A 19,871-nucleotide genomic window follows, 5' to 3' on the forward strand; every position below is an offset into this window, starting at 1 on the left:
AAACTTTTGACAGCCAACAGCATTTGGCAAGTCTGTACCTCTGCTCATAACATACAGATAGTTGAAATCTTCTTCTCTTTTTTTTCTTTTCTGTCTTTTTTCTTTTTCGTCTTTTTTCTTTTTCTTTATCTCTTTCTCTTCCTTCCTTTTTCTTCTCTCTTTATTCTTTTCTCATTTTTTTCCTCTCTTTTCCCTTCAGCTTCTCTTTCTTATTCTGTATCTCATTCTTCTCCTTACATTATTCAGCATGCCCTCACAGAGCTAGTTCTAAAAACTATATTTTTAAAATAGGCAGCATTAACTCTAGCATTAGCACCGTAACCAGCATGAATGGAGAACATACTAAATGCCAGCATTGTCTTCTTTATTTAATTCTCATCACAACTTCATGAAGTAGATGTAATTAATATTTCCATGTTATAGGGAGAAACTGACACTTAACTATCACCTGAAATCCTTAAGCCAAGCATTCCACAGAGCCATCATGGCATCTTGGGTCTTATGGTATGAGTGACAGCTCATGGTCTACATCCACCTGGCCTTCAAAGTTCTAAGGGTTCTCTTTTCCTTAGTGTGCATTTACTATTTTAAAAGAATTAACTAAAGATCAATTCACAGTGAATCCAGTGGACTCAAGTGTTCACTTGTTATTTCCCCCGTCCCTAAGTGCATACATTTAGAAGCTGTTAGAATCCTTTCACTGGTTCCCTAACATGTGGAGTAAAAGCCATTATGGTAAACAGGGCCAAGTGGAAGCTGCTGCAACTGCACCCCATCTCCTGGCTAAGATAGTAAATTAGAAGTAATGCAACATCCATGGAGGAATTGAAGAGATTAGTGCCACCATAAATGACTCTTAGAAAGTAAGGGTCAAGAGAATGAAAAAAAAAAAGTCACAGACTGGAAGAAAATATCACAAAAGAGATATCTGATAAGGGACTATTACCTAAAATATGCAAAGAACTTTTAAAATTCAACAACTAAAAAACCAAACAACTCAATTAAATCATGGGCAAAAACTGAAAAGACATTTTACCAAAAAAGATATGGAGATGGCAAATGAGGATATGAGAAGATGCTCAACATCGTATGTCATTAAGGAATTGAAATAAAACAAGATATCACTTACACCTATCAGAATGGCAAAAATCAAAAACACTGACAATACCAAATGCTGGCAAAGATGTGGAGCAACAGAAGTTTTCATTCATTGCTGGCGGGAATGTAAATTAATACAGCCACTTTGGAAGACAGTTTGACAGTTTCTTACAAAACTAAACATATCTTACCTTATCATGCAGCAATAGTACTCCTTGGTAATTACCAAAATGGATTGTAAACTTAACATTCATTTATAGACACTTTATTCACAGTTGCCAAAACTTGGAAGCAACCAAGATGTTCTTCAATAGGTGAAAGGATAAACAAACTATGGTAAACCCAAACTATGAAATATTATTCAGTGCTAAAAAGAAATAAGTTGTCAAGCCATAAAAAGACGTGGAAAAACCATAAATGGATGTTACTAAGGGAAAGAGACCATAAATGGATGTTACTAAGGGAAAGAGAACAATATGGAAAAGGCTACATTCTATATGATTCCAATTATAGGACGTTCTGGAAAAGACTAAACTATGAAGACAGTAAAAATATTAATGGTTGCCAGTGGCAGCAGGGAGGGAGGGATGGATAGGCTGAGCACAGAGAATTTTTAGGGCACTGAAACTAATCTGTATGATACCACGGTAGTAAATAATATGTCATTCTACATTATCAAAACCTATAAAATGTTCACAATGAGCAAATCCTAATGTAAACTATGGGCATTGTATAATAATGTGCCAATGTAGGTTCATTGATTATAACAAAAGTACCACTCTGGCGGGGGATATTGATAATGGGGGTAGGCTGTGCATGTGTAGGGGCAGGAGGTGTATAGGTAGGACATCTCCATATTGTCTGCTTAATTTTGCTGTGAACCTAAAACTGCTCTTAAAAAGTCTTTTCAAAGGTTTTTTTTAAAGCACGGGAACATTTGCTATATTAAGATCATACATGTGTCTCCAGACCTAGTTCTTTCTCTAGGTCTGGTTTTATGAAGACTGGTGGTAAACCAAGTCTGATTAATATGATACATTTTATGTAGGAAGTGTCTGGGACTCTAGATATTTTATTACCTCGAGAAATGACAGCACAGATAACGTAATAACTTTTGCAGATAACCTTTGCTAATTTGATGATTACCAGTTGTCATTAAGTGAATGGTAAAACTGTTCAGAAACACACAAACAAAAAAGGCAGGGGAGGTCAGACTTTACACGTCCCCAAGAAATTAATCTGTTTGGCCCATGCAAAATGCAAATGAAACGTGAATGATAACAGTAGACTACTCAAACTTAACGAAATGGAAGCCACAATCTCAGATGCTTTGCTGGATGTGGTATCTTTTCTGGAACAGGTAAACATAGCCTCTGGCACTTAGTGTTCATTGGGCCAATGTGTTTTATTCAATCTCATCCTGAAGGATGATCACAAGCATTTCACATTCATATGAAAAGGATTAGAGTACACATTCCTGCTCTTGTCATAGGGCTATATATTAACCTTCCTATTCTGTTACAATCAAGTCCAGAAGAACTTTGATCATCTTGATATTCCATAGAGCATCACACTAGTTCACTTAATGAGGTTATACTAATTAGGCTTGTGAGCCACAACTGGTAAGTACTCTGGCTCTTCTATTTAGACACATGCATATCACAGGGTAGAAGAGAAACCCTATAAAGATTCAGGGACCCAACACATTAATAAGGTTTTCTTATGATAAATAAAAATAAAAATAAATAAAAAATGTTTTTTCAATGTTTTATTATGAAAATTTTCAAACACATAAAAAAGTTGAAATAATTTTACAGCAAATCCTTGAATATCAACACCTAGATTCTATAATTAACATCTTACTATACTTGCTTTATTTTATTTAATAAAATGTTTAGGAGTTCAATAATCTGGAGCATGTCAGGATATCCCCTTTAAAATAAAGGAAAAATTGTTGCATTTTGCATGCCCTATCACTAAGAAAAAGACATAGTACTTGAATTTTGGAGACAGCACATACTGCTCTTAGGAACACCTAAGAGTTTGTTGGACAGTTGGAAGACTGACAAATTCTAATGGATCCCAGAGCAAAAAGAAGGTTCAGCAATAAGTCAAGTCCGCAGTACAAGATGCCCTACCCTCCAGACTATATAATCCAACAAATTAGATGGCACCAGGAGTATTCATGGTAAATACATGGAACCATGGTGAGCACAAGTGTGAGATCTTTGGAAAATGATAAACAAAAGCCACAGTAGGGAGACACTTCAGATTTTGGAGCAAGATTGTTTTCTGTGGCAGAAACTACACATTTTGTAAAGTAGTCCTGGCTGTTATTAAGCTCTAGTAGAGATTAAATCCCTGACCAAATGGCTATGTACGTGTTGCAGCCCATTGCAGTTCATACCCATATGAAAATTGGCATTTTACAATTGGTATATCTACCAAGCTATAGAGTCAGACAAGTGCAGCAGCAACCTATCATACTACAGAAATGGCACAAAATCAGGACTAAGAAAAGTCAGAGGATAAAAAACACCTACATTAACAGGATTTCTGACTCCTGTTATCACTTACTTCTGCTGTATCAATGCCTAAACCTAACATCTTGTTGAGGGATAGGAAGTATTCCTAAAGCCAGCTGATGGAAGAGGAAAAATCTGGAGACCTGGTTCATAGCTGAGTCAGCACAATATGTCGGAACAAACTAAAAATGGACTGCTACTATAATATAGTCCTTCTGGGGGATGGCCCTAAATGTTAGTTGTGAGGGATAATCCTTCCAAAGACAAAGCTGGGAGCAGTGTGTATGATTTTTTACTTTTTACGTAGTAAAAAAGTAGCATGAGAAAGATATACATAGACTCCTGAGTATTGGAAAATGGGTTGGCTTGTTGGTCAGGGCCTGGAAGGAGCAAATTTGGAAAATTAAAGAGAAAAAAAAGTCTAGGGAAGAAGCACATGATGGACCCACTTGAAGTGGGTACAAAGTGGAAACAGATCTCATGCTACTGCCCACCAGAGAGCATCCAAGTCAGGGGAAACACTCAACAATGAGGCTGACTCATCCTGTGACTCATCCTCAGCCAGCCTCCTTCCTCTAATGCTTACACAATGGGGTCAAGAATAGAATCACCATGGTGGCAAGAATAGAGGCTATGCATGTTCCCAGTGGTATGTACTCCCACTCACCAAGGCTAAGCTAGCTGCTGCTACTGAACACCCAACCTGTCAAAGTGTTAACAACCTGATACAAAGCCCTTGATAATGTAGCAAAGCTTGAGATCAGCCAGACACTTAATGTCAGGTTGATTACATCAGACCCCTTGCACCCTGGAAAAGGCAGTGATTCATCATTACTGCAATTAATACTCATTCCCATATGGCTTTAATTTTCCTGTCTGCCACATCTCTGTCAGCACCACTTTCAAAGGCATATAGAATGCTTGATTTACTGTCATAGGATTCCCACATAAACCAAGAGACCCATTTTACAGGGACAGATGTGCAACAGTCGATGTACGAGTGAGGGGTCCATTACTTCTACCTCATAGTACAACACCTGGAAGCAGCCAGCCTACTGGAACAATGGAATTGCTTACTAAAGGCTCAACTAAGGTGATAACTCAAGACAAAGGCCTATATGGAGTTGGGACATTGCCCACCAAAATCAAGTATACGAACTAAACAAACAGCTGTGCTGTGCCCCCAATAGCTAAAATAAACAAGTCTAATCATCAAGGGGTGGGAGTAAGATTTGTCCCTCTCTCTGTCATTCACAGTGGTCTACTTACAGAATGTGTGCTTCCTGTCCCTCCATCTTTAGGTTTGACAGGATTAGAGGTCTTGGCGCCACTGCTTCTACTAAGGGAAACAGTGGGAATTCCATTAACCTGGAAGCTATGACTGCTGCATGTTATCCTTGAGTTCCTCTTGCCAGTAACCTAGCCTACAAAAAAGGAGCACTTTGAAGATTCAATGACAAATATGTGGTGCAAGCAGGGGGTAGACTGTCTCAGATGATCCTTGTGCCCTGTTTCACTTCCTCTTGATCATCTGATTCCATCTGCAACTGTGGCTGTGGTGACAGTTACATGGCAAAGGGGTGAAGAGTTCCAATATTGACCACATCTTGCTTCAAGCATATCTTCGGCTAGCCATGGTGTTTTTCTGATACTGAAGGAGTGGGATACCCACAGGAGTTTACTGGACATGGATGCTTGCACAGCCCAGGTGCTGGGGAGTTAACCTCCCTGAGGCAACCCTCAACCAACAGGAGATGGGAGCCAATGGACAAATGCTTCTAATTGCTGGTCGCTGGGATCATTTCCCAAGTAAACTACCTTAACGCAAATTATTTTCTCAGGCTCTGCTCTCCCGGGTAACTCAAGCTAAGAAAGAAATCAGTGAGAGTCAACATAGCTCTTGCAAATAAGATAGAAAATGCTTCAGAATAACAATAAAAGCTTTCATTCTACAAATACATCAGCTTCAAGGGCAACAGAAAATACCAGTTTTGACTCACTCTAGTCAATTCCTCCTCTTAGCATAAACCAAGTTAAGACAGACAGACTCCTTTGCAAATTCTTCCTCAGCAGACAGAACAGATTTGTGTTTGTTTTCCATTGCTCCTGCAAATTACCACAAACTTAGTGGCTTAAAACAATACAAATATATTATCCTACAGTTCTATAGGTTGAAAGTTCAACACATCTCACTGGGCTAAAATCAAGGTGTGAGCAGGACTGAATTCTCTTCTGTAGGCTCTAGGGAAGAACCCATTTCCTAGTATTTTCCAGCTTCTAGAGGCTTCCCACATTCCTTAGCTCACAGTCCCCTTCCTCCATCTTCAAAGCCAAAAATGACATGTTGAGTTCTTTTATCACATCACTCTGACCTCCTCTTCAGTGTCCCTCTTCTACTTTGAAAGACCTTTGTGATTATACTGGGTCTAACCAGATATTGCAGGATAATCTCCCTGAGGTAAAACCACCAAATTAACAACCTTAATTCTATCTGCACCCTTAATTCCCCTTTGCTGTATAATGTAATTTATTCATAGGTTCCAGGGATTAGGGTATGGGCATCCTTGGAAGTAGGGTGGAGAGCATTGTCCTGCCTACCACAATATTTAAGAAAAAGAGAGTTTTACATTTTCTTTTAAGTCCATCTTCATATTTATTTTAGACATAAACTTTCATTTAATTTAATACAACTTTAATTTCTTGTTTATAATTACACTGATTTATAGCATTTGATTACATTAGGCTGGTGAGTCCATTTTCATTTTATAGGTGAACAGAATGGGGCATGAAAGGCAAAAGAAAAGATAAAAATAAATGTAAGAAAGGGAGAGGGAAAGAAAAAGGAGGAAGGAAGGAAGAAAGAAGGAGACAATAAACTTTGATTTCATTTTTACTTATGGAAAGTATGCTTAGCTACTCAACTGAATGAGGTCATTGGGTTGGTATGATGGTTAATTTTATGTGTCACCCTGACTTGGGCTAAGGGATGGATAGCCAGATAGCTGATAAAACATTATTTTTGAGTGTGTCTGTGTTTCTGGAAGAGATTAGCATTTGATTCAGCAAACTAAAATCTGAAGTAAGGAGATTTGCCCTCACCAATGTAGGAAGATACCCAGTCCACCGGGGCCTAGATGGAACAAAAAGGCAAAGGGCAAATTCTTTCTCTCTTCTCAGGCTGGGACATGGGAGCTTCTGGGACTCAGGCTTTTGGACTCTAACTGGTCCAAAAACAGTACCAGTTTTCCTGATTCTCCAGCTTGCAGATGGCAGATTGTGGGAATTCTTTGCGTCCACAACCACGTAAGCCAATTCTTATAAGAAATCTCCTCCTAAATATATATCTATACCTCCTAACAGTTCTGTTTCTCTGAAGAACCCTGACTAATAGAGTCGAAAAACACAGTCTGAGGAAGACGCACCTGAGTCCTTGAAGTTAATAATCTCATTCACGCTCAAAGTTCTGATAAGAGATTTTTGACTAGATCACAGCTAGTCAAAAATCTAGTCAAGTATGAACTTTCACTAGCACTCTTTGTTAATTATAACCTAAATTATTTGCACATTACAGGTTTTTCCAGGTCAAATTTTCTTGAAAAAACTCATATTCTTCTTGATCCTGATAATACGGACAATACTGAAGAGTCAATGGCAGACCATAACATCCTTTGGAAAAACAAATGGGTGTTCATGGACAAAATGTATCTTATAGGCATCTTCAATAATTATCATTCATTGTTCTTGTGTGAATTGTTCATATTTCATAACCTCCCAAATCTGATCTGTAAGATTAAATGTGATGAAATGTTTCAATTGACAACATGTAATATTTTATTTTACTATTGATCTCAATCCATGTGATTAAGGTTAATTCTGCAAGACATATTTCTTTTGAACCAGTAAATCCAACAAAAGTGATAAAGAAATGGCAGGGAGGTGACATCCTGAATATGCATTTGGCACTTCAAAACAAATGGATTGTCAAAAAGTTATTCGAGATTAGTTGAGCATGAGTAAGTATTTATTGCTTTCTTCTTGGCCAGAAAATTGTTAGAGAAGTAAAGCTAATGGTAAAAAATATTTCCTCTTGTAAATTTTAATCATCTTTTCTTGAGAAGATTAAAATATCCTAGTGCTTTTAGATATTGTGTCTTTTCGATTATGCTAAATATCAGTTTACTTCAGGAAGCCAGTAATATGAATTATGATGTATTTAGTACAGAGGAGTAAAGAGAAAACTGGAACCAGAAAGATGGTTCAGAAAGGGAAGTCAATGCTTATGCCATTCCCTACCTAATTATATACTTGAATTCCTTTTTTTCTTAAAGATTTATTTATTTATTTGAGAGAGAGAGAGAGAGAGTGGGGGGAGGGGCAGAGGGAGAGAGAGAATCCCCAAGCAGACTCCCTGCTGAGCGTGGAACCTGATGCAGGGTTTGATCACAGGACCCAAAGATCATAGCCTGAGCCGAAATCAAGAGTCCAACACTTAACTGACACTTACCCAACTGAGCCACCCAGGCTCCCCTGAATTCCTTTTGAGACTAAATTTCCACTCCTGAAGGCATCTATTGCTAGGAAAGCCTTCTCTCTGCCTAGCTCTCAATTATTTCCTTTTGTGATTGTCCTCATCTCTATTGGCAAAAATATCTCCTGATGTTCAAACAATATTAAGGCAAAATAGTTAGGAGATAGATTTACAATTGATCATACTTCTGAATGGGAATTGAGAGTTACTTCCTGTAAGAAAGAGTATTTAAATCCAGTAATTTGTGGGGTTTTTTTATGATTTGGTGGTGGGGAAAGTCACTGTTGGGAACTATATGTGTGCATTATATAAGTGGTCTTGGGAGCTTATATTTATATTCCATCCACAAAGAACATTCCATCCTCAAGGACATTATTAAGTAAACTTAAAAAGCAAGCAGACCCACATCTTATTTGCTCAAGGGTTAAGTTCTTGAAAAGTGGAAAGTAATTAAATCCACAATTAATTTTCTCAGAAGAAATGAAGGTAAAATAGGTAATGTATTGCAATGTGCTGCAAATAATGCAAGTTGTCCTTTTTTTCTGTTTCCTTAATATATGCAGTAATTAAAAGTGTTTGGAAAAAAGTAAAGAGAATATAATATATAATATATATAATATAATATAAAAAATTAATCATCAATTGCATTTTAAAAGTCATTGACAATGTCTACCGACAATCTGCAGACAAAATTAGTCTCTTTAGATGTTTTGTTTTTCATCATACCCATTAAAGAAATTCTGGCTCATAAAGTCTTTGATATATATTTGTCCACCAAATTCTAGTGAGTAACCCTTGAAGGAAAAATATCTAGGGCACAAGATTTAGGATGCCATAATGAGGAAATTTATTTTCCCCAGAAGACGCAACTTAAGTAAGCTGCTTGCATCCGTATAGTGCTCTGGCCACAGAACTCTCTCATAGCCACAATCTCATTTGACCTTCACCAACTCCCTATGAACTTGGTATTGCTAGGGAGGCACCTCCGTCCATATTGACACAAGAAGAAACTGAACTCAAGAACTCTTAGTATTCACCAAGTATGTGTGCATTTGAACACGAAACTGGGTTTTATCCAACTCACTAGGTAACTCCTCAAAGAACTCATTAGCTAAAGACGCAATAGGAATTGAAAATATAGATACACCTAAAAAAAGGCTTAGATAAAATTCATGTATAATAAACCTCTAATGGGTTATAATGTGTTGTTTTATATGTAACTATTTAGTTCCCCCTTTAAGATAAAAATAATTTCCTTTATGAAATACTTGTCATATTACATAGCTTCATCTGGTAGAAAACACTGTATTCACCATATTATATATAGAGTAAGTTTTAGAAGGAGAGTTCTTTAAACATAAGTGACATACACACATTCTTTGGTGATGCAAAAAAGAAATTATTCTACTGTGTATTCTTGGTTTACTTACTTTAATTAATCATAGCTTATTACTAATGCAAACATGAAGCATCTTAATACCAATACTGACATCTGTCATAACATCTGCATTGTATACAAGGGTTTGTGTGTATGTAAAGATTTAATATAACTATCTTCGTGTATTCCCATTTCTATTAGAATTATTAGATTAGGAGGAAGGCTGATTTCCATTTCCAAACATCTGAATGTTAAAAAATATTTGTACATTATGACTGGTGTCCTTTTGTGGTCTTGAGAGTTTTCATTTCAGAATATCACCAAATTCCAGTTAGTCAAAAATAGGAAAAAATAAGCATAGCTCTCTAGAACTGATAATAATAAATTCCATCTAATAAGTGTCTGTCATGTACCAGGTACATTCATGGGTTACTTCATTTAATCCTTACCTCCCAGAACAAACTCTATAAGTAGGTGTTATTATTCCATTTTACAGATGAGAAATGTAAGACCTAGAGAACCCACATAATGTGGCCAAGAATATACCACTTAATAATGGTGAAGTTAGCATTTGACCAGGTCCAGGAACTCAAAATTCTTAGACTACTCATTTAAATGACAAAGGATGTTATCATTTCAACAATTATTATAGAAAGTTTAATAAGAAAGTTTTACTTACCATGATATTAAAATACCATTTCTATAACAAGCCCAGTTACACTGAATTTCTCTGCAAGTATCTCTCACACACATTGAAACTATCCAATCTTCTTAAAAGATAGCCTGTTCTGTCAATATTTTGCTTAAATGATAAAACACAAAAGAACTTTCAAACATTGTATTCAAAACTGTATAACAGTAGGCAAGAAATATTTTGGCACACGTATATTATACACAATATTGGCAGATAACATTAAACTGCATCTTGTTGTAGTGAATCACACAGATATTAAACAGGATTATCAGTTGAAAAGAAACACAACTCTTCTTTCAAATCATGGTAGGCCAATCAAATGATTGCATGAAATTCCATAGCGATTTACTCTAAGCAAGATAAAACACGACTAGTGCACAGAACCATCAAATTAAAATTTAAAATTATAATAGTCTCAGCATACATTTGTAGGAGACAGAGACAGAATGTACAGCTTAGTAGAAAAAGCAACCAGAGGTCTCCCCATCCAAAGATTTTTTTTTCCTCAGATTTAGAAAGAATAAAGAAATTAGTAAGAAGCATTTGACTCACAGTGAATTGTGGGTCCAATATTGTCCAGCAGATACCCCAAGTTCAGGGCATGTAGGTGCAACAGCCCCAACCCCAGACAGCCACTCTGCAGCTGTGCTTTCCTCCTGGTGGGTCAAGGGGCTTCTCTCCTGCTTGGCTCTGAAGGCAAGCCATTAACTGGCCTTGCCTTGAGTTCTCCTCAGCTGAGTGAGAACCGGGGCCTCCAACAGATTGAACTCTAGGCTGATTTTAGTTGAAGATTCTGGAGGCAACTTTGGACCCCAGAGCATACCAAAAGAGGAAAGGGGAAAAACTGGTGGGACAGATGACCTAGGTTCAAATCCTGTTTCTGCCCCTTCTGCATCTTTAGAGAAATTACCCAACCCTGTTTGCTAATCTGCAAAATAGAGTTTGAATAATAAAAATATAAATGGCATTGTGATGATTAGCTCCAATAATGCCAAAAGACTGGTACAGTGCATTGACATCATAGGTTCTCAATAACTCTTCCTTCCTCCCTTCCTTCCTTCCTACATATCTATAAATACATCCAGGGCTCCTCCTATCTCCTGGGTGACAGGACTGGAAGCTTTAGAGAAAGCATTTCTCTGTCATTTAAGGCTTGCGCTCCTCAACCTCCTCATTTGGCTCCATGTCCATTTTTGCAGTTTCCCTTAAGAAGGGGTTTTGAATGGGGAAGTGAGAACCAGTAACCCTCCTGCTCAGTCTTTTTGTGGAGCCCAAGGGTCATTGTGAGCAGGCCCGAGGAGGCTTTTTTCCCTGATGCCAAACTAAATGATGCATTAAATTGGGTGAGGTCTGCCTTCAGGTGAAGATGAAAAGGACCCTGGCTGCCCTAGGAGAGAACATTTCCTCTGGGATGTTTTCAGCTGCAGTTTTCCATTACACATGAAATAGCTCAGGTGATAAGGACTTGATGTGCATAACCCCCTGAACCCGCCCCGCAGCCCCATGTCACTTTCTGCTACAGAGAAAGAGAGAAGGGAAGACTGTGCAAGAGGAGATGTTTTAGCTTTCCTTTCAATTTTTTTTTTTCCTTCTTCATTCCCCCATTGGAAGGAAAGAAAATACAAGCACAAAGAAGGTACCACTTATTTTACTAAAACTTCAAAAGACACCAAATCCAGGTCCCCAGGTAAGTTTCTGGAGCATTCCAGTAACCTTTGATTATAGTTCCAATTAGGATAAGTTTTGCTAAAATGAGTTAGGTATTTCTATGTGTCTGCCATGGTCACATAATAGAGACAATCAGAGATTTACTGTACACGTCAACGGAGGACCGAGGGAAGACTTAGAAGATGTGGGACTCCGTCTCTCCGAAGGGTCAAAGGGCAGAGAATTTCACAATAAAGGGCAGTGAGATTTGGACCTCAAGGTTATGGGAGAAACCTTGCTATCTGATCAGAGTGCAAATTGCTGTAAGGTTTGGCTGTCAATCACAGCAGAATAAGTAGACCATTATATTTTACTGTCTGCAGCTTGCATAGACTAAATGAGAGCAGTTTGTATACTTTTGATCATTTTTTTTGTACTTGTGCAGTTAAAAAACTGAACATGGCATATATCCACTTTGGTTATGAGAGCTTCAAACATAAAGAAAACTGAGAGAATCCTTTCTAAAAATCGTTTTTAAGAAACTTTCCCTGGCTATATAACAGATAAAGCAGTTTTTGGAACCATACGAATATAGAATACAGGAATTAGCCAAATATGGGTACTGCCTACCTATAAGCTTATATATATCTCTAAATAAATGGTAAAATAGGGCTTAAATGCAGGTCTATCTAAGCTCTACCTCATACAGACATATTGAAAATTAAATGTAACAAACTGTCAAGACTAACTTAGAGCAGTGCCTGGCATGTAATAAGCACTCCATAAAGGAATTCCACTGCCAACACACACACACACACACACACACACACACTTCAATTTTACACTTATCCACAGGGCCCCACTCACTCTACACTCCTCAGCCAGCTGAAGAACACAGGAAACAATGCTGGTTAACCATCTATCTGCAAGTAGAAATGACAGAAGAATGGACAAAGATGAGCTATCAAGAAAGGAAGAAATAATTTTTCAAGTGTGCCACCTGGAGAAACAACAAGGTTCTGTGATAGCCTACATGAGAATGGAAAAAAAGTGCTTAGAAAAAGACACCAGGGAAGGGCAACAGGACTGGCTGGGTGGCAGGTATGGAAAGGACAGGATGCAGCATGCAACTGAGCTCTGCCAAACTCTAAAGATGGAGAAGAACCCAGCTCCGCATGCCTTTTTCTGCAAATGGAGGTCGTAGGTCACAAGGTGATAGTCAAAGCCCTGAGTGGGTCTCTGACAGGAATAAAAACAAGGTCTCCTCTTTGTTTGCCTTGGGATACGGCCATATTTCCTTATAACTAAACCCTGTCTGGCTTGTAGACTATATAATTTCCCTACTTTTTCCTCAAAAATGACTCACAAATGCTATATTATTTTACCCTACGCAAATTGCTTTCCATAAACCCAGAGGAGAAAAAACTGCTCAGAGCCATCATTATAAACACGACACATCTGTTTTTAATAACTGAAGAAGTATAACAAAACCTTTACTTTGGGGGAATATCCAGAGTTTTATCTTGAAGAAAAATTGTATCCATCTGGTCCCAAGAGAGCTGGTTTTTGCATTAAGTGATATTTGTTGGTTGGGTGATTGGAGAGTGGGAGTGAGGAAAAGGGGGAAGTTGTTAGATCCAACACTTATCGTTAAGTGGAGTTCGTTTCTAAAAATGTAGCATCCAGAAACTGGTGAGTAATCCTTCTTCGTAGTGCAATATTATGTCACCAGATCTGCTGATCCAGTGCACAATAAAATTAATCCTCCATTCTGCAAATGCTGGTGATATGGCAATCACAGATGTGCTGAAACAGAAGTGTTCATGCCAGGCAGAGTTCACGAGACACAGACCTAGCCAGTTGTTGAGTTTTCAGTCCACACTTGACTCCGAGCCCAAAATATCTGAAGAGAGGAGGTGGCTGAGGATTCACTAGATGGTTTTCCATTTCTTTCTATTTCCTGTCTTTCCCCTGAGTTCTTATTGCACATTTTACATTTCCCACCAATCTGGCAACATAGGAATTATGAAGATGGTATGGGACAGTGGTGTGGGGGGTTAGAGAATGTAGGGAAGGGACAAGAGCTGACGTTTGTGAGCATGCACACTATGCTAGGCCACCTGGATTTAAAACTCCCCCAAACCCCACGGAACTGGTGTTACATGTGTTACACAGTGATCCAGTGACAAAGCTTTATTTGGGACCCAAAGCTGTGCCATTCCCAAGCCGTTTTCCATTATACCATGCTGATCCCATCATCCTATGGTCTATGCTTGAATTCTCCTTTGTAACGATCCCTGTTGATTTCCAAAGAGGGGACACCAGGAATTTAGGATCAATATAATTTAATAACTCAGTAATATCAATGGCAAACTAAAGCAAGAGTTAGCCTTAAATTACAGGTCCAGCCCATTATGGCTGTCCATGACTATTCTGTGATATCAATAGGGGCCTTTCTTCTGAATATGGCCACATGCCCATTGTTGGTCTCCACCAATCTTCAGCAAGGAGATTCTAATTGGCCGAACCTGGGCACATGCCCACTTTGTGGTTAGGGGTGGACAAGATCCCTTGCCTGATAGTCTACCAAGACCATATGCCAGGAAAAACTGGTTTGCTGTTACCAAAAAGCCAAAATAAAGGATATTCACTGGAATATTATAGAAACTTGCAATACCTTGTCCATTATTTAAATTTTTATTATCTGTCTCCAACTAGAATGTAAACTCCATGAGGACAGGGAAGTAGTCCGTTTTGTTCCTCTCTGGAAACCAAACGGAGCCTGATACATAGTAGAAAACCAATAAATATCTGTTACGTGAATGGGCCAGGCAAGATCCACATGGCACCTGAAGTCTCATTATGAGACATTAAACGAATAGAGCTGGGTGCTTCCTTAAAACCCAGAGATTTATTAAAACTTATTCTTCTATCAGTTGAATCTCAAAATTGAACATGACTCCTAGAAGGCTCAACAACAGCAAGGATAAAACTACCCAGCGCTGACTCTAGTCCCTTCAGGGAAATAACACTCACCAATTCTTCATGCTTGACCAGCCAGTCACCCAGTCAGCTGAATGATAGCAGTTCCCACTAAACATCCTTTTAATTTTAATTAAATGTCCTTTATTTTTAAATAGCTCAAGAATCTCAACTACCAAATACAATGCTTAATCTCCATTTCATGTATTTATGACTGCGTTAGCTTGTGTCTCAATTCCATAGAAGAAAATCTTTTAATTTAAAGGATGACACATTTTTAAAATGGAAATTAGGAATCGGGGATTTCTTCTACCTCCTTTTTACCAACCACTTACCCCTTAAAAATGTCATTTTTGTGTTTTGTCTCATTGCCTCTATCTGAAGCCCTTTGAGTTCAGAGACAATGTCTACCTTATTTCCCATTATATTCCAAACACCTAGTACAGTCAGTGCCATGCATATACGTGGCACTAAATCAATAGCTGTTGTACTTAATGAATGAATATGTAAATGAATAAATAATGAATAAATAAATAAATAAATGTGCTTTTTCTTTAAATCAATTTCAATTAAATGCAAACCAGTTCTTGAATGCTAACTCCATGCTGGGTGGGGCATTATTGGAAACCCAGAGGGAATGTAATCTTAATGTTCTTATTAAACCCATATAGTTATTTTTCCCCTCAAAGACTCACTCTCAGCAAGATCTACAGTGAGAAAAGAATAGTAAGGAAGAACAGGTTGTCTCATGAAATAATTTAACTTGTTTAGCAACCCCTTCACAGCACCATTTGGTAAATGTCCTCATCAGGGAAGGAGCACATGAGGATTTTCATGAGCCTAGGCATTTTGCCATCATGGCTCCCTTCCTCCATGAGAATAATTAAAAGTTATACTTTACGACTGTACTGGTATAAAGAATATAAACCAGGCTGGATTCATTATTATATATTCATTATTATTATGTTCATTTTTTTTCTTATTATCTTAAACGAAATTAAAATGAAAACATTTCTGTGAGCTACTAAAAGTACCATGGGCCCTATAAGGCTCTGTGCCTAATGGGTAATTGGGCCAGGCTCCGGGGGCCGCTTGTATGGGACCATTTCCCCACCAAGCAAGTTCTCCTCCCTCCTTTCCTGATGGGGTGCAGTTTCAAAGCAAGGAGCTGGTCCAGGCTTTCTAGGTGGAATTCTAACTAAGGAGACCTCTCTTTTTCTTGTCTGACAAGAGATGTGAAGGGGGGAAATCCCAATCTGTATTAACCTTCCACTGGGTCTTAATCATGCTGACTCTTAACCTTTTCTGTTGCTAAGCTTTGGGAAAATTACGCCTCCCCAACACTAGAGAGCCCTCCTCTTGTTTATGTAAAGACCCCAATTAAGCTAGAAATAGAATTTAGCACTGCAAACATTGTTTAAAAAATGTTAAGACATCCAGTCCAGTGCTCCTGTTCATTATTCTCTGCTGAAACCTAATATTAGTAGCAGCATGTACCGAGGACCTGGACCATGAATTAATAATGAAGCACTTGTACTGGAAAATATGTGAGCACCTAGTGACTTTATTTGGCAGGCACCAAAGGGGGGGTTGGGAGGGAAGGAGTTCACTCTGTCTTGCACAGCACCTTCAGTGATAGTTCTGCAGGATAAAAGTAGTTTTCGGTTATTTCTGAGGGATTACTTGCAGGGGAAAAGATAACCGAGCATTCACCTACGACCCACACTCCTCCTTGCTCTGCTGTTATAAACACAGGGGTCCTGAGCACTGTTCTGGCCTGAACCATTCCTTCCATGAAACTTTCACTTTCCTCAAGCGCTTAGTTGTGTCAGTGTTTTCACACATGCAGTTTCAATGATTTCTTCATCTGCTTTTTTAATCCACCACAAGAGTAAAAACCCTGGAAGGACAAAGAAAGAATTGTACAGAGAGGCGACACGGGATAGGGGTTGAGGACAAAGGTCTCAGGTTAAATCAGATGTCGGTTGGAATCCTATCTCTATGGACCACCATATAATAATAGCTGCACAATCTTGAGGACATCATTTAACTTTTCTGATCCTCAGTTTCTCCTCTATGAAGTGGAGGATAATGGCAATTACCCTTCTGGACTAATGTAAGGATTGGAATGAATATAGTAGGGCATCTAACACAGTGTAGTTTATAGTGGACCTTTCATAAATACTAGCTGCTATGTGATTACCATTTTCCCCAACACCTTCTATCTCTACCATCTAGCATAGCAATGAGCAGATGCTAATGTTTGTTATATAAATCATGTAACATACTTTACATGTAGTCCTTTGATCCAAGAAGACTGGCTGGGGAAGGCAATTTGTTTTGTTGGGTCTGGTTTTTGACAAAATGAATTTTCACCTGAGTTTCCTCCTTTAGCACAACATCCCCTGCCTCCTGGAGGCATCTTTGAACACCTGATCACAGTGTATCAGGGAGGTTTTCCATAGGTTTTCCATTCCTGATGGATTCTACTTCAAGAGAGTTCAGAACAAATTCTCAGCCACACGCGATCACAGCACCTATGGTAGCCATCGAGAGAAAAGTAACCCTGAACGAGAAAATATGTTTGTGTACAGAGGTATCAAGCTTTTGGCTCTGTATGTGTTGCTACAACTTTAAGGATTATTTGGTTTATTTCTTGCAAGTCAACTCACTCACCTGTCCCCTAAGACCAGGCTTTTTGTTGCTTCCTGCACATGTAAAAAAATGCCTTTCTACATCTGCAGAGAACAAGCAGTTGTTGTCATCACTATACTTGCCCTGTGAAACCTTAGCAAGGTGATAGAGTTACCCAGCCCATTCCTTCAGGAGGAGCACAGCGTTTCAGCTCCATCGTCAGGAGTTGCATCCAGGTGATCTAATAAACTTGGCTTCTGAGTTTTGTGCATTGAGACACAAAATCATATTTAAAAAGAAAATAAAACCCGAAACACCTTTTCATAAATAATCTTAAAAAAACGATTTTTTTTAAAGGAAGGGGTTAGAATTCTCTTGGCTGATGAAAACCAATTCATAGGGAAATGTCCAGTTTTTTTTAAGCTATTACATAACTGTGTAGTATGTGGTACAGGAAATCATTTTGCCCATGCACCTGCACAGAAAAACCCACATCAACAGGTTTGCTTCGGCCATCAATCTGTGGGACCAAGAGCTAAGCCTGAAAGCAGAGGTGAAATAAAATACGAAAATTGCACAGCAGCCGCAGAGGAGTCAGCTATCCAGAGGCCCCTGCTGAAACCCCATCTTTAGGGTAGAGTTTCAGACACATTTTGATGTTTTGGTCACATGACCCAAGCTCCGGAGCCCCATTGGCCTCCACCTTTACAGCCTAAGTAATGATGTAACCAGAGTGTGTGGGAACCAGAAGGAAGAGACAGATACAATTTTTCCCAGTCGTTTATTAGACTTGGCTACTAATTCTGCTTGTTCCTGGGTTTGACTGCTGGTTATCAGGAAATTCGAACTACTTAAGGGATATAATGAGTTTATCTAGCCCCAGGGTAGAGTTTAGTCACATTCATATAAAATTAAACCACAGTTATGGAGAGGAGTAATTTGTGAAATTCAATTACTTATCTTTGAGTTTGGTAGCAGGTAATTTTAATGTATCTATATTTTGTTTTTCCTGATCTCCTTTTTTTTTTACTAAACATCATTTACATTGCTTACAATATCATTCTTATGTTGCCTTTAAAAAGAATCCATCAAAACAAATGTGTTGGTTTATCCATGATTTTCCTTTTTTTTTCCTTAATCTTACAGAGTTTTCAGCTAAACAGAATTAATGTTTTTATACTCATGCAATTTGTCACTATGGCAACTTTGGCCTTTAAAATGCTGACACTATATCAGAGACAACCAAGAGAAGAAATTATCCTTGTTTGACAAGAATAAGCAGAACCAGTTTGGCAAACTTCAGGTATAACCAAACATAGCAGGGCAAGGATGCCTAAGGATAAAAAGCATTTGTTGTTCTACCCATATGACCTCATGTCAAGAAAAAGCAGAGCATATTCAGGTTTCGTGGCAAAAACTGGAGAGGTAATGCCAATAGCAAAACTGAAAGGAAGGTTTTTTTTTTTCCTTTAAATTTCCTATACCTGTCCCCCGCGTCCCCCAGTCTCCCTTGCCCAACAAAAAAAATCATTTAAGTAATTTCTAACACTCATACTGTATTATCTTTCTGATATGTCAGCATGAGTTTGTAAACAATTTTCCAACTTCTCATTCTGAATCTCTTGAGAATAGTCTTGCAGTTGTACCTCACAAGAGTTTCTCAACAGTTTTACAACAGACAGAAAATGTCATAGGTCTCAAACTGGTGGTATGGCTGGACTTTCTAATGAACTCCCTGTGTGATTTTTTTGTTTTAAATTAACCGATGTTGTATTTTGGTGGCATTTATACCCACAGAAAGTGTTTCACATTCTCAAAATACTTAATCTAGGTAGCACAGCTGTCTTCAGGAAAGAAATCCCTAAAAAACACTTTTACGTCATTTGTCCTATGTGTGTCATGCTCAACACATATGCAATAGATATGGGGTCTGGCATCTACTTAAACCTGTTGGGAACTAGATCAAACATTAATGGAGACTGGTGTTAGAACTGGTGTAAATGTAGCAAACAACCTGCTGAAAGTACATCCTCACATTTCCATATGTTATGCGGTCAGCAGAGTCATTTAAGAAGTAGGATACTCAGGGAGATGGTGTTTAGGTAGCGAGTGTTTGATTGGTGAGAAGTAAACACACCCTGGATATATTTACTTCGTAATGCTAGCGTATACGTCTCTATCTAACTCTGGCCCTTAAGCCTTGACTCAAGAGATAGGTCAAGTTCAAGATACGCAATTTCATTATGAAAAGCTTCTAAAACATAGATAAAAATGATTTAGTACTTCCAGGTGCACTGTACTTCTTGGCAGAAAAAGTTAATTCCAGGTGTGTAATCTCCTAAAGAAATCTGTTGTCAAAGCCGGATAAAACCATCACATTAGAAA

The 19,871-nt window shown here is 38.3% G+C and overlaps 1 pseudogene; it reads left to right on the forward strand.

Annotated features, from left to right (window-relative positions):
* The first annotated feature begins 2,003 nt into the window (after positions 1–2,003).
* LOC113919093 lies at positions 2,004–2,114 on the forward strand (annotated as a pseudogene).
* Positions 2,115–19,871: the final 17,757 nt, after the last annotated feature.

Source organism: Zalophus californianus, chromosome 1 (assembly GCF_009762305.2).
Source record: "Zalophus californianus isolate mZalCal1 chromosome 1, mZalCal1.pri.v2, whole genome shotgun sequence".
Lineage (NCBI taxonomy): Eukaryota > Metazoa > Chordata > Mammalia > Carnivora > Otariidae > Zalophus > Zalophus californianus.